The sequence below is a fragment of the Cyprinodon tularosa genome, unplaced genomic scaffold (genome assembly GCF_016077235.1).
Source record: "Cyprinodon tularosa strain WSP-4 unplaced genomic scaffold, ASM1607723v1 ctg259, whole genome shotgun sequence".
Classification (NCBI taxonomy): Eukaryota; Metazoa; Chordata; class Actinopteri; order Cyprinodontiformes; family Cyprinodontidae; genus Cyprinodon; species Cyprinodon tularosa.
In genome coordinates, this window is record NW_024038958.1 from 318,919 (window position 1) to 333,904 (window position 14,986).

Here is a 14,986-nt window from a genome sequence, read left to right on the forward strand (position 1 = left end):
TTTCTGATTTTGATCTCAGATTTCTGATTTTGATCTCAGATTTCTGACTTTGATCTCAGATTTCTGACTTTTCTTTTGAGAATTCTGACTTTTCTTTTCAGAATTCTGACTTTAATCTCAGAATTTTGGATCTTAATGTCGATGGGCACCATGAAGGAAGAGATGTGAGCACTCAGCTTCACTGACAAAGATGTTTGAGAGGGCCAGTGATACATTGGTGGAAAATGACGGAATTAGGCGACTTTTTACATGCCCAAGGGGTCCCCAGTGATGCCATTTCATTAATGGAGAAGCACAGGTGATTAAAGCTACAGTGTGTAATTTTCAGCGACATCTAGCGGTCAGACTACAGACTGCAGCAACATGAACATCTCCCCCCCACCGCTTCTCCCCCCCAACAGTACGGCGAGCGTTACGGGACAAAATTTCTTCTACGACGTCCGCATCACCTACCCTCTCAAGTGATGAGGTTTGTTTACATAGATAATTTTACAGATAGTATTTCATTAGTCTGTGTAGGGTATAGATTTCATGTAGACTTAAGATAATAAATATACCCGTTATTTTTTCTACATCGTTGTGACGTCTTGGTGAGCTGCTTTGCATGGTGATATAAACAGACGAAGTAATTGTAGTCATTAGTTTAACAGCGAGATTGTGTTCGCTGGCAGAATATATATCCCCCGTTTACAGAGTCCAAGTCATTTTGGTGGCACGGGGGTTACAACGCGAGGGAGAGGGAGAGGACGAGGGCGAAGGCAGGGAGGCCGTGCAGCTAGGGCCAGGCGAGAGAGGGGAGCCAGCGGGGTGAGAGCAGAGGAGGAAAGGCTTGAAGATCTCCAAAGGAGCCGGAGAGAAGTAACCGAGGTATATATCCAGAAAATTATTTTACAGAAAATTACTGAATCATTACCTGTGAAACGTCAGGGACGTTGCTGAATAAGTATACTGGAGAGTAACAGCATCATCACGCAGCATGTTATTGTTTTAGACAGGTCTGAGCATCCTGTACTCCAAAAACTGCAGTGATATTAGACAATTGTGTGTGTAGGATTAATTACCTGTCCAAGAGAAAACTGGCAACTTGAGCGTCACTTTGAAAACCTTTTTCCTCCATCAGTGACTTCCATCGTGTAAATGCCGTGCCAATGTTGATCCGTGTTTTTTGCCGTTTCTTGTCACGCTTGCGTTTATTCTCGTCGTGTTTCCGCTTCTTAGATGACGGGGGTTCGGTGTCCGCCGCTTTTCGTTGTGATACAGAGTAGGCATGATCCTCCATTCGTCTGATGTTTGGCCACACAGTGCCAAACAGTTTGCAAAGTCACTCACGCCTGCCGCCTTGTTTACCTTTCTTGTTACTGAGGCGCAGTATACCTGCTTCTTCTTCTTCTTTGGTTTCAGGCAGACTAAACGCTTCTCAGGCATAATACTGCCATCTACTGTTCAGTACCGTCTCAGTTAATCTCTCTCAACTTGCCGTAGTTATTTTTGAGCGTCATGGGAGATCTCGCAATCGCTAGTTTGTTGCCTCTGCGCTTGCCGTAGCGCAAAGATGTCAACCTCCATGGCTGCGAGACCCGCTCCTATGTAATTATAAATAACGAATTCTAAGGCAACGCAAATATTATGGTTAAAAGGCTGAGCTCATAGGTGATGATAAATAACATAGTTATGTATAATATATTAAATTTCTGACTTTATATGCCTGTAATTATTACACACTGTAGCTTTAAAACAAGAGAGCTAGTTTAGTCCCTAAAACAGACTTGGCTACAGCTTGATGCTAACATGTTTTTTAGCTGTCAGAATTTTGAGAAAAAAGTCTGAATTCTGACTTTTTTCACATATTATACTGAAAGAAAATTTACAAATCAGTTACGTTTTTTTTATTTTTTATTTTGCCCTACTCCGAGTTCCTCTGAGAATGAATTGCTGACTAATTAAATAAAGTAGGCGTTGGATTGGTTCATCAAGCTAGTAATAGGAGGACAAAGGGACATTGTAATCTGAAAAAGAAAAGACTTCCAAGGCCTGCTGTAAACCTAAACTAACAGGACTAGATGAGCATCAATCAATCAGCTGAGAGCGATATGGGAACTTTGAAGGAGCTGCAGATATCCACAGCTCAGGTGGAAGAATCTGTTGAAAGCATGACACCTGCTATAGACTACAGGTTTATATATATATATATATATATATATATATATATATATATATATATATATATATATATATCCACTCATACATAAGATCATTCATATTGTATTCCAGGAAATCAAATGTTATGTGTAAAAATGTAAACACCTTTATTGTCCCACAATGGGGAAATTCTCTCTCTATATTTGACCTATTCCCTTTGGGGAGCAGTGAGCTGCCATTGTGTGGCACCCAGGGAGCAATGTGGGGGTAAGGGTTTTGCTCAGGAAGCCAGAGTGGAGGCTGTAGGGATCAAACCGGATTGTTGCCGCCCTCTCAGAACACCAGCAAACTGCTCTAACCCACTAGGCCAACACTCCCCTAAATTAAATAAAATGCTTATAGACAATTATAATTAAGTACAAGACTTTTATAAAGTCATGCAATAGTGGCAAGAAAAAAAACAACTTTCTGGACAAACTGAGGATAATGGAAAAAAAAAAAACCCAAACAGAAATATTAACCCTTAACATACCTTCCCCACAGTAAATCATGACAGTGGCAGCATTGTGCTGAGGGGAAAACTTTTCTCTAGCATTAAAAAGAAATTGGTCAAGAAAATATAGAGTAACTGCTGTGGAAAAAAGGAAGCGATTCTATAAAATGACTTGAAAGAAGCTGTTTAGAAAAGAACTCCACACTTTTAAGATAGCCTGCATCATCTTCCTTTTATTTCACAACCGTTCACTATGGTGGAATACATAAACTCCCAATAAAACATATTGCAGGTCATGGTTGTAACACGAGAGCTTCTACACTTTTCCATCACTTACTAGAGAGTGATTTCATTTGGAATGATTTCATAGGGACCCACCCTACAGAAAATTACGAAATGCAGGACAATCATTAAAAAAAGGGGGGATTTTCATCTCCACCAAATGATCCTTATGCTTTTTGGGCAAATCCATAGTTTATTCAGCAGAGGGGTGTCGGGGTGTGTGTGTGTGTGTGTGTGTGTGTGTGTGTGTGTGTGTGTGTGTGGGGGGGGGGTGTAGTTTGCAAACACATATATTTTTTGAAACACATCGCCGTGTTTACATTGTAAGAGTCTTTAGTCGACAAAACAAGGCCTGTGTGCGTATGAATGGCCCCTCTGTGCAGATAGGGCCCTGGCAGGTAGCAGTGCACATTATCATGCACAACCCAGACAGACATGTCAAATGAATTACAGCTTGGCATTTGGGGCCCAGGAGTTGGACTCGCTCTGTGCATTAGCTGTGTCTGTTGTGAAATGATTTGCCGTTTTTCAGCCCATTCTGGATCTTAGTTGCCAGGGCTTCCTTTGTGTCTTTTAGCAGCAGCTGTCAGTCGATGAGCCGAGGGAGAAGATCACAGAGCAATTAAAAAAGCCTTTTTATTATATAATGGCAGACACCTCGTGTTTTAGGGTTCTTTAATTGGAAGCGACATGATGCACAGATAAGAAGAGTATCGAGGCTAATGCAACTGCCATTGTGTTTGATGCATTTTCAATAATTAGCTTCTGATTGGTAAAACTCTGAACGTCCATCAAACACACTCACACACTTTGAAGTTTTTTTTTTGTTGTTGTTCTTCTTGTTTATTGAAAATCATATGATTAAAGAAATGCACTTTGATGTATAGATGATGAAAATCTTTTTTTTAATGAAATTTGTTTGAGATACATAATAAACCCCTATTAAGGACCAAGCAGCATATTTTCTTCTCTTTTCTGAGTTCTGGTCTTTGGAGATGAAGAGGAATCAAAAGCAAGAAATAGGAATGAGTCAGGAAAAGCCTGATTGGTCCATTTCAGCTTCTTACGGCAAGGATTTCTATAGTGATTTCTCTATTGTGAGCACAACGTGTGGCACTGATGATGCCGAACACCATTTATAAGTATCATACTCAGAAACTCAAATTTATTGCACATTTTAATAGTTTCTTATAAGGAATTAAGATGTGCTTCATTTGACCATTTTTAGGTCAAAGTGTTCAAGCAAGGTTTGAGATTTATTAAACATATTTATCTCCTTGAAGACTTTATCAGATGGACTAATCAAATTTAGACTCAATTACTCTCCAATGATTGTAAAGCCTTTCTCTGAAATCTAAAAACTGAGATCCTTCCTATTCTGAAAATGATGTCATTTAAGAGGAAATTCTTGCCCAGGATGACATTGATGCCTCCACTAAGCTCATAAATGAAATGCAATAATTCATTTTTATGCTTTTTTGGAAAATGCTCAGATTTTTCTATCCATATCTTAGAAGTGGATGGGATTGGTCTCGCTTCTGAGACATGCAGCTTAAATCCATCGGGGTTCTGTTATTTCAAAGTCAGATGGTGGGAAACAAGACACATTTTCCAGCATTTTAAATTATCAATAATGTTTTGTTAAAGTGTCAACAAGAATAATTTGTTTGGAAAAAATGTTGGTCTGTAGAGGCTCAGCAGAGAGTAATTTATATCATGAGCTTTCTACTTCAGAAACTTAAATTGTGTTTTCATAGAAACTGAAATTCATAAAAAAGCTGAAGCAATTTTTAGTAGCTAATTGTCTTAATATTAATTAGGCTGGGCAATATGACTTTAAAGAAATCTAATCTCTAAATGTTTCCTAAAAAATCAACATGTGACACCTTTTGCCCCTAAGAACTACCTTTGATTTCAATCATCTGTAAGGTGACCTTAATTTAAAGGGAAATGAAAAACTACATGTGAAACCTGCTTATAAAATAATCATGTTGCACAACAAAGAGTGAAAATATAATGCAATAAATGTTTGCAGCAAGTGGTATCACACAGAGAGTTGGTTTATATTAAATACACATCAATTTATTAAAATTTGTTTACAAATTGAAGTCTATTTCCAGCTGAAAATTAGAGGCATGTTTACACCCGAATAGTGTATGTGTGTATATATATATATATATATATATATATATATATATATATATATATATATATCTGCCAGATTCTATTAAATGTGACAAATATTGCATATGTTTTTAGAGTAGAAATAAGACAGAGGAAAACAAATCTCCATTCTCCTTAATTTTCACTCTGTTATTACATTAGATGGTTAGTAATGTAGATCTTAAAGAAATCAAATGTTTTCTAATTGGAAATAGCTTCTCACTGTGACTGCTCTGTAAGGAGAAAAGCATCCGATTTAAAATCTATTTACAGTGGATTTTAGCCTGGGTTGGTTTTAATGGTCGTCTCATTTCTTTTCCTAATTATTAAAGGCTTTGTGTCCCACAACTGCGCTGTCACCATTTCAGCGTGTTGTGATTGTGAAAGATGATAAATAATACAGCAATGCTTGCACAGCAGGATTAAGCAGGGGCTTGTAAGCCTAAGCTGTGTATATTTCAGTGTAACTGTATCCTGTTCAGATCCACTATGAGCATTTTTTTCTTTCTAAATGGGACATTGCAGTCACGTTGTCCAAGAAGCCCCATGCTGCTTTATTGAGAGCAAAGCTCTAAAATCACTGCAGTAATCCTGCAGATGTGGTTCCCGCCGTGGAGAATGCATGGTAACACTCTACCAAGGCGAGAAAGCCGTCTGACCTTTTTTTTTTTTTTCTTTTCAACGCTGTAAAGTTTAACTGCAAACGGAGGTGGCCCCTAGTCAGACAAAAAAACACTCTGAGTTTGGAACCTTGTCTAATCTGAAAGCGCGATGCCGCCCGACAGGCTAATACTGTGACATTGTTTGAAATAATGAGCCAGTGATGGAGTCCGCTAATAAACCAGACTCATTTGAGATTCTACTTGAGTCATCTGTTGACTCAGTGTCCTTCTCAATTTTCCCTGATCGCTATCCCCGCCACTCCTGCCGCCACAGCATGCTTGTATTTGTCAATTAAACGCCAAGTTAACAAATTGTGCTCTCCCTGCTTGAGGTGAGGACAATTAGTCATATCATGTTCTGCTCTTATGGTGGCCTTATTAAAATGTCAAAGGCCTCGACCTAAGCCATAGCTCAAGTATAGTTCTCCCCTCGATTATGTCCCCCAAAGCTGTTAAGACGCTAATTATACTGTAAATAATATATAGTATAAAACTTGGGACATGCCAATTAAAGCGAAGTGATCTAAAAGTGGGCTGCTCTGGTGATTCCTTATTATTCTTTTACCTTTCATTTCAAATTAGCCTGGTTGTAGCCATTAATTAGCAATCCACTTATGCATTTTAATGCATGAACAAATGTTGTGAGTGAGCACAGTGCTGGGCCTCAGGCAGTGCAGCAGCCACTGTATTCCCAGCCTTATTACACATGCCTAACACTGACTGATGTTCCCAAATTAATGCCAGCAGCTCATAGCCACTATCTCTTGCTATATGTGCTGAGCCCGGCTTTTATCCCGGCCTCTCATCTTTTTCCCCAACCTGTTGCGCTTTAGCGGCTCGCTCTCAGCCCCAAGTCTATTTTAGTTCAAATTGGCAGGCTAAATTATTAAAAGCAGATCCATTATGTGGCTGAGCGTTAATTATTAATTGTTCGGCGGGCTTCTGGCAGATTTCAGAAAACCGTTAAAGGGAAGGGCATAGTTTCTGAGGGGAAAACACTGATTGCCAGCTGACTGCAAAAAGTTTCTGTACTAAATTGTAAAAGGTTACAAGTCGGAGATGGCCACGACCGAAGCGAGGGTGTTCTGTGATGCATCTCTTGGACATCACAGTTGTTGATCTCAAACCAGAGCCACTGCACAGTGATGAGTACGGACACAAACACCCGCTGGAGACGGCTGTTAACATATGCAACGCTCCTAGCTGCGAGTATCCATTAGTAGTCAGCACCGTCTGTGTTACGCAACATCTCCTGAGAGGAGAGGAGAAGAGTGAGACTGCAAAACTTGATGAGAGATGAAATTGCAGCCTGTGCTTTGTCCTGAAATCCTGCAGCCTGAATCTCCGACAGCAAAGTGGTCCCAGTTGTGCAGCTCGCTCAAGTGGTTACGTGTCCTCTCAGAACACAAAGCACGGATGTACTCTATAGACAGCCAGGATTTGCTATTGTTTTCTCTAAGTGGAAGCAGATTATAAAGCCAAAGGGGAGGGGGGGTGTATGTGGAGAAAGAGAAAAATTATTTTACAGTACAAACATATAAAACCTTTAATCGTAGATGTATTTTATGTAACTTGATTTGGAACCTCTGCCATCTTGTTCGTTTGTTTTGTAGGCAGCTTTGCAAACACCTTTATCCTTTACGCACAAGTTTTGACTTGATTGCACAAAAAACAAATATGTTGTATTTGTAATTTTCATTTGGTGTTTAGTGATTGCAGAGGTGGACATATTCAACTTGCTTTAGCGTCTTTTATAGGTGATTATCTTGTGCTGCTTTAACAGCAGTCTTTGTGTTGTAAATAATGATGATCATAAGGGTTCAAAGGTCTCAGGATGTTCTCATAGTGGATTTAAATCTTTTCCTGGTTCAATACACCTTAATGAAATGGTGTTTCATTAGCAGGCCCCTGCAGGGCTTCATAACTTGCATAAGGGATCATTCATTGACCTGGATCAGCTGCGCTGGTGGGGATGTCCCACACAATAAAGGGATTTTCTACTCTATTCTATGCGTTCAACAGGAAACCAGACCACAAAGACTTGACTGTAACACTCCAGATACAGAAACAAACCGTAACTCTGAGATTTAAAAAGAGCTGCTAGTTTGTTTGTTTTTTCAGATCCAGCTTGTATCATGTCAGACACTGGTTGGAGTCGGAATCCACGAACCAGACCAAATTTCCTGATCTTTCTTTTATCTGCTTCTTTCCGTTATCTGCTAAAACTCTTGCTCTTTGCTTTTGTTTTGTTTTTCTGCCTTCCTGCAGCTTGAATGGACTGCAGGCATGTCTTGACAAATCATAGAAAGTTTATATTTTAATTTTAGCTAACTTTCTATATATTTTAATATCCATCTGCTTTACTCCGTTTGCCTTCACACCAGACTCCTGGTGTCACTGTGATTAGTAGCACTCAGCTTGCTAAGTTCACTGATTGGAAATGGATCTTATTATTGAGTTTCTCACAAGCTGTTGATCTATTAGGGTTCATCTGGCTGAAAATAATCAATTTCCAGTCACCAGCTGATTCTCACTGCCCTTATTTCTATACATATGATCAGTCTGTGAACATGTGGCACAGAGTCTACGCTTTGAATTGTTTTTCTTGTGTGATGAGTGAAACAAGATGAATGAAAAAATTCAAATATTTTAAAATAATGTGCAAGCATGGACTTCTTAATTATATTATTAAGCAAAAATGCACATTAATAAACACTGCTCTTGTCTCACTTGAGGAGTTTCAAACCTACGTACGTGATAAGTTCCTACGGTTATTTTTATCTTCTTGCCTTCTGCCTGATTATACCAATAATTGTTAACTGCCAATTTGTTTTAACACCATACCATGTTTATGCTTCCTTGATATTAATTATTCATGTCGTTTTTGTGTGGTGGTGTACCATTTTAACACCAGGAGGATGGTTGTTCCCAGCTTTGGTTACTTTTACCTTATTGATTTAAGTTTATTTTCTCTGAGCTTTTTTTATTTTTTTCATTAAAATCATCTCTTTTGATTGGTTTCTGTATTTTGTTGAATTCAGATATTCTCTTCATAAAGAATCACTGACCAGTAAAATAGAAAAACTTCGTCATGTAAAAAAAAAAAAAAAAAAAAAAAAAAGATATAAATGGGTAATATTAAAAAAACTTAAGAGATATGGTTTAAGGAGGATGTTTTGACAGCAGCCCCTTTAATTTTCTAAAACATGTTTAATGCTCATTCGCATTTTGGTTGATAAATTGAAATATCAGCAAAGACCTTAATGTTTTGCTGCTAGAACCAAAGTAATCAATCAAAGCTGTGTCCTCCATATTAAACATCATCACCTCTAGCCAGGTTGCGTGCTAGCAATGGTAAATGGCCCTGCCTCTTTGTGTTTAAGGACTGCTATTGTTGTAAGGTAATATGGCTCTATTATTCCTGAATGGAAACAGGATATCTGTTCATATGTGGACACCTTGACTAGTGTATTATGCTGTTCTGTAATTAATGGTGATCTAACTTCCGCTCCTGAATGAGAAACATCCTGTTTAAACCATTCATTATATAAAGACAAATAGGATTTCAATCTATAACTTAGCAGAGAAAAAAAAATGCAATAAGGGATTTCCCAACCAGCTATTTACTTAAATGAATCATGGATTTAAGGGGCTTTCCCCACCAGGCTTGTAGTTTTTATTTATTTTTTTTCAAACTGGATTAAATAAAAGATAAAATGGAGTCTGAAAGTTGCTATAGTCATCATTTGGCTTGCATCTTGCCCCTGCTAAACATGTTTTCGCCTGGAGTAATTAGTGGAAGGCTAGGCTAATGTTAGTGGGTTTTTTAATGTTTGACAAGACTCTTTTATGACTGATTCCTAACACTAAGATCTTATATCATTAAAATATAAATGGACTGTTCCAGTATAGCATGTTGACCTAAGTAAATATAGTGCCCAAACTAAGTACAGTGGGTAATGCTGTTGCCTTGCAGCAAGAAGGTTCGGGGTTCTTATCCTGGCCCAGGGTCTTTCTGCACAGAGTTTGCATGTTCTCTCTTTGCATGCATGGATTCTCTATTAGGTTTATTGGCTTCTCTAAAATTGTCCTTAGGTGTGAGTGTGTGTGTCTCTGTGTTGCCCTGCGACAGACTGGTGACCTATCCGGGATGTACCCTGCCTCTCGCCAGAGATAGGCACAGGCCCCACCGTGGCCCTGAAAAGGGACTAAGCATGAGAGGATGGATGGATGGATGGATGGATGGATGGATGGAAGTGGGTTAAAAACATTCCTATCAAAGAGTATTGTACCTTTTAGAGCATCACTGCACTTTTCCATCTTCACTTAGAAAGTAGCTTTGCTGCTTTTACAGAGCTTTAAATATATATATATATATATATATATATATATATATATATATATATATATATATATATATATGTATATATGTATATGGTCTTGTTTTACCATCAATGTGAGGGAAGTATTTTGTAAAATATCCTACATGCGAGGACTTACAGGTACATATGGGGACTGTTCCCTATATGGTAAAGTTCTGTTCTTTGAGTTGGGGTTAGGTTTAGGACTAAGGTGTGAATTCAGTTTAGGTTAGGATTAGGTACATCTTAGTAATAGTTAGGGTAAGGGTCTGGGTTAGGCTATATAAAATGAGAGAAAGTCAATTAAATGTCCCTATATGTCATGAAAACAAAGCTGTGTGTGTGTATGTATATGTATAAATTTATATCTTTTTTTTTACATCACTAAGTTTTTCTATTTTACTGGTCAGTGATTCTTTATGAAGGGGATATCTGAATCCAACCAAGTACAGAAACCAATAAAAAGATATGATTTTAATGAAAAAATTTAGCTTTAATGGTCCATGTTGCTGCTCAGAATCCTGTATAAATGCAAGAGTTTCCACTGCATTAATGTAAAAGCTTTAGAAAGTTAAATATACCAGTTAATTATTTGGACTCTTTACATGCAAAGTCTTTCATTTTGTGACATTTAGTGGACAGCTGCAGTCAACACCTGTAGAGCAATGATGTCAATGGGTAAATAGAGGCCAACTCACTGTAAATGTCACTGGGCCAGCTCAAACTGGTAACCTGTTAGAGTTTACATAAGATAGTCGCATAGCCTCTGCTTTTGACATGTTAGTGACTGAAACAGTGAGTGGATTATAGAGCTTTTCTCTTTGTTGTTGCGTGATTCTGGTTCTGTGATGGCCTCTGTCCTAAAGCAGGGAGGATTTGATGGAGTTGTTTCCCTTGAGGTCACAGAGCTCCAATCCACATGACTACTAAATCCCTGAAGAATATGAAAGTCGTGACATTTTCTGCTGCCATCCACCAATCAATTGTTTTGCTGTCATGGGTAGTTCGCCTCTTCCAGCCAACACTATTTTTTTTTCTCTGTTGTGGTGGCCCAAGCACTTTTCCTATTTTTTTTCTTAGCGTCCTGTTAATGCTGACTCTTATCGGCATCCCTCAAGCTGTCTATTTGTAGCTTCCTCTCATTTCTCACCTGTCGCTCCTCAGCTTTATCGTCTCTGACAGTTGAGTTTAGGTGATGTAGAGGATTTATCTGGGATTCGGCTCAATATTTGTCATTTGTAAACAAAAGTTATACACCCGGCTCTGTTACGATGAATCATTTTATCAGGCATTTTAAATAAAGTTCACTTTTAAACTCTATGGAGACATTTGAAATAAAAAGATATAATTTTCAAACTTTTTGTGTTCCTCCACAAGCTCTGCACAGTAGTTTGCTGGATTTTTTATCCTTTCTTATTGGCAGAAACTTGGGCCATCAGAAACTGAAATTGAAATGGCTTATATTTATGTTAATTGAATTTAATTGCATAAGTTTGAAACTGATTTTCACTAAATGGAAACTTAATTCTCCACTTAAAAAAAAAAAAGAAAAATGCACATGCACAACCCTGTCCCCGCTCCCGAGAGGGAACGCCTATTAAATATGTGCAAGAGCCCATATCTCCACGTGCACGCTCTGTTTAAAAGTTGCTGTTTTTATCGCTCATGCAAGCCTATTTAAAAAAAAAAAGATTTGCAATTTCTCCACTAAGTCAGACTAACCACCATGTTATACCAAGAATTGCCTCCCGTTTCGCACACTGATGAGAAAACTAATTGAAATATGAATGAAAAGGGAACTTTTAAACATATTCTTAATGTTTTATATTTCTTATGCATGGACGCCTTAAAATTGAGAGTTTTGCTGGACAGATAAATGCTGAGAATTACCTTTCCTATCGCGGGAGCATACATGGCCCTAAGCTCTAGCACATTCATGAGAAAACGGATTGAAATATGAATGAAAAGGGAACTTTTAAACATATTCTTAATGTTTTATATTTCTTATGCATGGACGCCTTAAAATTGAGAGTTTTGCTGGACAGATAAATGCTGAGAATTACCTTTCCTATCGCGGGAGCATACATGGCCCTAAGCTCTAGCACATTCATGAGAAAACGGATTGAAATTTGAATGAAAAAGGGAACTTTTAAATATATTCTTAATGTTTTGTCAGAAAAGACATAGAATGGTGTTGATGGCAAAAGCTGGAAATGCCATTCACTGAGCATAGAGTATATTCATCGGACACTGTAGCACATCGACTAAAGAAAATCTCCTTACAAGTAAAAATTGCATTCATTCAACTTTATCTCTAAACAAAAATTTTAGGGCATCGAAGCATAAGAAATCTATATAATATTAAGGAATATGTTTATTTTCGTTCATATTTCTCATCAGCGTGCGAGAGGGGAGGCATTTCTCAGCCTAGTGTTAGATGAAAATGGGGACGAGCACGCAGGAAGGCCTTACGTAAACATATCACCAAAATGATTGACAATTAGGAGGACCATTTATTTTGATGATCCACCTGGAAAAAAAAGACCATCCTCCACTATACCTTTAGTTCCATAATTTCATTTCAGATTGAAAATTTTGTGACTTTGTGTCAAATAAAAGGTTCATGAATTTGACATTTCCCATTAAGTTAAATTTATTTTTAGCAGATTTGGAGCTGAAGTGGTGATGTGTGGGCAGTAGATGTCATAACAATGCTATCCCTATATCGATGGGGTAAAATGGAACAACTTAACAGCAGCGCCACACTATACTATTTTTGCGTCTCTCATCTCAAGTAGCTTTACAGTTAGCCCAAGTCTGCCTATTTTTTTTTTAATGCATAAAAGATCTTGTACAAAAAGATGTATCATTGTTATAGACATCTACCTAACTCTATTGCATTCTTCTGCTGTCAAATTTATATAACACCTTTTCAAGTCATGAGAGTCCAAAGCACTTTGCTGAGCATTTTCTTTAATACCCTTTCACTCACATATTCATGCACTGATGTTGGTGAGCTGCATTGTAGCAGCTGGGGCTCCCTGGCAGAAGAGAGGCTGTTGATTACCCTCCATCTCTCTCAAAATAGTTGTGGTATTTGACGTGAACATTTCTGATCAAAGCTGGTCTAAAGAGACGTGGTATTCATGTCTTTCTTTAATCCAGGCAAACCGAAAGTCGGTCCTGGAGGGCCGCTGTCCTGCAGGTTTTAGAGGTTTCCCTGCTTTAGCACAGCTGATTATGATGACTGCAGTTAAACAAAAGCCTGTTAATCAGCTTTCAATTTAAATCAGCTGTGCTGGAGCAGGGAAACCTCTAAAGCCTGCAGGACAGCTGCCCTCGAGGACTGAATTTGGGGATGCCTGCTTTAGTCGATTGGAAACCTGCAATGCTGTGTATAAATGGAAAGACTCAAGGGTGTAATAAACTGAATCAAAATATTAATGAGGATGCACAAAAAAAAACACAGCTTGTCTCATGGCTTCCTGCCAAGCTGATCAGACACCACACTATCTGCATCTGAACTGAGTTCCTGTCTGCTGCTCCTTGTAGATCATTAGAAAACTGGGTTTCTAGTGATCTTCAATGATCAGTGGACCTTTAAAACTTATGTTGCCTCAATTGCTTGATCACCAGTTTTTCATTGTAAACAAGAAAAATCAAGATATACCTAACCCACGAGGCTTCTATTGTATTCTATGGGGATCTCCCACTGTAACGATTTTAACATCCTCCTAATTGATCTCCAAGCCCTCTAAATATGATCCAGAACATAGTGCATCACCTGGTCTTCAAGCAGACTAAAAGAGAACACGTCACACTGCTGTTTGTTCAGCTTCCCTGGCTACCATTACCTCCCTATACATTTAATTAAAGTCCCTGATTTTGGCCTACCAGTACTAACTGGAATAGCCCCCTTTTACTTAAAGGCATATGTAATGAGTCAGTCACTTGGGTTTTCAAGGGATTGTACATTAGCAGTGTCAACCAACAAAAATTTAAGACAACCAGTCCTTTTTTAAGATGCTGTTCCACAGCTGTGGGATAACCTACCATGTTTACCTGAACGGTTGCATCTGTCTATTTTACCCTTTGCTTCCTTGCACTTGCTATTGCACACTGTGTGCACTTCCTTCTGTGCTGCACTTTATTTTTACACCATCACCTCTTGCAGAACCTAATGACCTCTCATCTAAGTAGCTTTGCCACATGCATACATCTAAATTTATACCTTAAAACTAATGCAGACCTTCCTTCTGAACTGATGAAAATGTTACTGCACTAACACTAATAAATGAATTGGAGCTTAGAGTACTGGTAAAAGAAAAGCTCATAAACATAAAATCTGTATTGCGTGCTTTCCCTAATGTGGCCTTAAAGTTTGTCTTAAATATGTTATAGCTTAAACAAATTCATAATTTAACATTCAAAGTAATAAGAGAATAACAGCACTCCTTCTCTCTTGAATCTGGGTCCTTTCTTCAAACCTTGATGGTGATGATGGACATGTGACAAACATGGCTTCAAACTGTCATCTTTAAAGTAATGATTGATGTCTTGCCAAATTCTGTCTTTCTGTGTAATTGCAAACTACACTCCACACTGTTCATAAAACATAGCCAAAGGAAAACTCTGTTGTTGTTTTTTTCTTTGTGAGGGCATTTCTGCAACAGATTTAGTTTAACGGTTATAAAACAGGGGCAACAACAATATTTGTTTATTCCCTACAGTGGATAATACTATTGCCCTTTGTTGATCCTCTATTCATTGCATTGCTCTGAAAGTCCAGAAACAGCTGCCATATGAGAGGCTGAATGTGGCAGCTGATGGATTTTATCCAAATATTCTGATACATGCAAGGTGTGGCCAATACACACATCAGCTTT

The 14,986-nt window shown here is 38.2% G+C and overlaps 1 protein-coding gene across 1 annotated transcript in view; it reads left to right on the plus strand.

Annotated features, from left to right (window-relative positions):
* The window catches only part of tnfaip8l1 (tumor necrosis factor, alpha-induced protein 8-like 1), a 28,582-nt gene that overhangs the window by 993 nt on the left and 12,603 nt on the right, over positions 1-14,986 (plus strand). The gene's annotated exons all lie outside the window — the stretch shown is intronic.